Genomic DNA, 3,722 nt, shown 5'->3' with positions numbered 1-3,722 from the left:
GGTGGTGTAGCAAGGGGGCGGGCCGCAGTCTGATTGAGGGCTGACCACTCCAGTTTACTTCGGTCCACTTCACTTCCTCGCCCGTCGCCCGCCTTGTCCCTCCCTCCCTCCCAGAGCAGCGGCAAGCAGTGGCAGCAGCAGCAGCAGGGACAGCAGCACCCCCACCGCTTGCCAGGAGGGAGGGCAGGAGGAGGGGGGCGGGCAGCGCGGGGTAACGACAGAGAAGTGCGGCCACTTAAAAGTTGCGCAGAGCTGGGCGCGGCGTGCGGGGGAAGAGAGGTGGCGGGGTGGAGGGGCGGTAGGGCCGTGACAGTGAACAGTCTGCGACAGACCGACCGAACAGGGCCGACAAAGCTAGGCCCAGTTGCCGGTGTGCCGAACAGAACAGTGCTGGGCTGAGGGGCGGCCGGGGGGCGGCCGGGGGCGGCTTGGGGGTGGGGCGGAGATGGAAACCAAACCAATTCCAGAGCTGCGGGGCGGCGCGCGCAAGTTTGTCTCGCGGTGTACTACTACTACTACTCAACTTGCGCACGAGGAATAGTTTTCGCACGGTAAATGAGAGACCTTGATTTTGCGAGCCGCCGCTACACTGCCCGACTAACAATATCAAAGCTTTTCGTTTACCGTGCCATGCGATGCGTGTTTGTTCTTTTTTTTTTTTTTTTTTTTTTTTTTAAAGGAATTTTCAAATGGGCGTGAAAAAACGCCGCTTTGAGAGGATAATTTGTTTTGCACTCGCGGAATGCGACGCTAAAAGTTCCCCTCACCGCACGCAGGCCACGCGATTCTAAGCAGAAAGTGACAATTTAAACCAAAGGGTTTTTGGGAACTACCACTTTTTGCTACGCGGAAACCAATCAAATAATCACTTTCACCGTGCGGGTCGCACAGGCCTATAACCGCTACTGTCGTGGGGGACTGGGGACTGCACGCTCGGGGCGCGCCGCTCGAGTAGGCAACCCGGCCGCGCGCCCGCCGGCGGCACGGTATCACGGGCCCCCCTCGGCTCCACTCCGCCCGGGCCCAGGGCTCCTCTCTGATCGATCCACACATTACACGGTTATTGTCTTGTCCCGAATAAACACAATAAAAAGAATATAGAGGAGACCCAAGAAGAAGAAGAAGAAGAAGAGCAAGGCGCGGCGCTGCTCGGCTGCCATAGCAGAGCTCGCGACTCCGCGCGCACACTACGCCCCGCCTCGCCGCGGGGCCAACTTTTAGAAGACATCGATGATGGAACGGAATGGACCGACACCGCACGCCGCCACGCCACACCACGCCACGCCAGGCTCCTCCAATCAGTCGCCGGAGCCGCTCGCTCGCCCCGTCTCCGCTTTTGCCCCGTTGTTAGAACAAACTCTGCTGCTGCGCACTTCGGAAACACGAGACGTCATCGCTCATGAGAGAGAGAGAGAGAGCGAGAGAGAGAAAAAACAAGCGAACGGCACGACACAAGGGACCCGTCATTATTCTCTGTTTTATTTATTTTTTTCGCATGTTTCGGCCGGATTTACTATACGGAGGCGGGGCAGGCACAGGCGAAAGGGAACGAGGAGCGGGAAGGAGGGGGTGCGGATACAAATGTGGTGGAAGAGAAGAGGAGGGGAGGGGGTGGGAAAAGTACGAACAGTCTGCTCTGCGCGCTGTAGCTACTCCTCCTCGCCAGGTGCGGGTCCAGCTGCCGCGCGCTACCGCAGACCAGTGGGGACCAGAAGGGGAAAACTGGATCCCATCCTCGGGCCGGGCCCGGCCGGGCTGGCCCGCGAGAGAGGGTGCGGTATGACTAAGGGAGGCGGAGCGGTGAGGGATCTTGCGGTCCGGTCGGGTCGGAGGGGATGGTGGTGAGGTGAAGGGGATGAGGGCCGGCCCAGGCCCAGGAGAGGGTCTGGTTGACAGCCCGCCGCCGGACGGACTGCCAGAAGGACGACCCCCCAGCCCCCCAGCCCAGCTTCACGCAGTTCAGTTTGCAGCCTCTCCATCCTCGCCCCCCCATCTTGTCCATCCCCGTCCGACTGCGGTGCGCACAGGCGGGCTCGAGGGTGGCTCTCAGACTACACTTCTGGTCAATACTGGTCCCGGTGGGCGACCGGTGCTAATAAACATGCGGGTCAGTCGGTAATGGTACCTTGTCCCCCAATCACCACATACACAGTTCTCCCTTTGGACTGGACCCTCTACGGGCAAAGGCGTCGGCAAATCTCAAGAATGTCTTCTTCGCGCGATACATACTGAACCAGGAACACTGACAAATATCCTTGTGAATTTACGTTTGTTGTAATTTTTATTTACAAATTATGTGGTAAATTTGCCGAAAGTTTGCGAAAGCCCAGTCTTGCATGTCGATCGAGGGGGCCACCACATCGATTGAGTTTCAGGCTCTAAAACCATCAAATTTGGAGAATAAGGTAAAATTTATAAATTTTTCTATAGTGATAATGTTTTAAAATTTGGTAAAGGATTACACGGAATAGATAATCATTACAGAGGGATTACCCCCATCTGTATACAGGATTACGCGAGTGGTGGGCCCTTCGATGCCGATTAATCCCAAGTCGATACGAAGTGATTGTTAATTTACAGTTTGAAATAATTGTAATTTTACGGCACACATCATGGAAAATATTCCCGTAAACCCGTACGACTATTTTCACAGTGACAGTATAAAATCCACAGGGAAGGATATTTAACCCGCGAGGAGGTGGGAGGGGTCATCGACGAGACAATAGACAGACAGCGCCCGCAGACATGACACAGGAGGAGGAGAAGGCGGCGGTACTCGGTCGGCTACTCCACGGCGACGGCGACACCTGCAGGTGCCGATAGCGGTGCGTGTCTGACTCACCCGGCGGAGCAAGCGCCGGCGCCGCGAGGCAGACCGTCAGCAGCGCGGCCAGCAGCAGCACGCCGAGCAGTGGCATGGCCAGCAGTGGAGAGGGACGGGAGAGCGAGGGGCGGCTCGCGGTCCCCCGTCCAGCCGGAGCCAGACAGGGGGGGGGGGGACGGGGGGGACTCCCCATGACGCGCACAAATATGTGCGGGGGCGGCGCGGCGGCGGCGGCCGGGCCGGCCTGGAGCACAGCAGGCTTCAGAAACGGCAAGCCGTAAAAGTATTCTCTATTTCTCTTCTTCTGTAATATGTTTCCGATCCGTTCGTAGTAAGTAAAGTAATACTTATCATTGGTAATACAAAACTCTTGTTTGTTCGCTTTTACAACACAAAAGGCGCGCGCACTCTCGCGTGTGATGTGCCAATTATTTATTGTTCGCATTCGCCGCGCGCAGCCACCACCGAGGAGTATTATCAAGCTTTCGGCCGCGAAACGAAAATATATATATGTGAAGAGAGACGGCAGAGAGCTGCGGGCGGCGCGGGATCCATGAGCTGGAGGCACGACTGCGCGCTGTGTGCGTTTGTTCTGTTCGGTTTCGGGTGAGAGAGTGCGGGAGAGAGAGAGAGAGAGGTATACATTGTCGTTATGCGCAGAGGAGTGGAATCCGATTACAGTCACCCCTCTCTCCCTTCTCGCCCCTCCCTCTCCTGGTCTGTGGTAGGGCGGGACAGACTCCAGACGCAAGCGCGAGCAAGCCAGGCCACGACCAGGGACGAGTACGCCACGCCACGCCCTGTAGTACGCTTGTTAAGCCATCCGAGCTTTCACTTTAGCGTAGAGCAAAACCGTTTGGAGGGTATGTAGTACATACCCATAGGACACTTTTAAGAA

The 3,722-nt window shown here is 56.9% G+C and overlaps 1 protein-coding gene across 1 annotated transcript in view; it reads right to left on the bottom strand.

Moving 5' to 3' along the window:
* The window catches only part of LOC113205559 (disintegrin and metalloproteinase domain-containing protein 10), a 77,408-nt gene that overhangs the window by 13,131 nt on the left and 60,555 nt on the right, over nt 1-3,722 (bottom strand). The window lies entirely within an intron of this gene.

Source organism: Frankliniella occidentalis, unplaced genomic scaffold (assembly GCF_000697945.3).
Source record: "Frankliniella occidentalis isolate FOCC.00 unplaced genomic scaffold, Focc_3.1 Scaffold172, whole genome shotgun sequence".
Lineage (NCBI taxonomy): Eukaryota > Metazoa > Arthropoda > Insecta > Thysanoptera > Thripidae > Frankliniella > Frankliniella occidentalis.
This window is presented reverse-complemented; position numbering and strand designations above follow the sequence as displayed.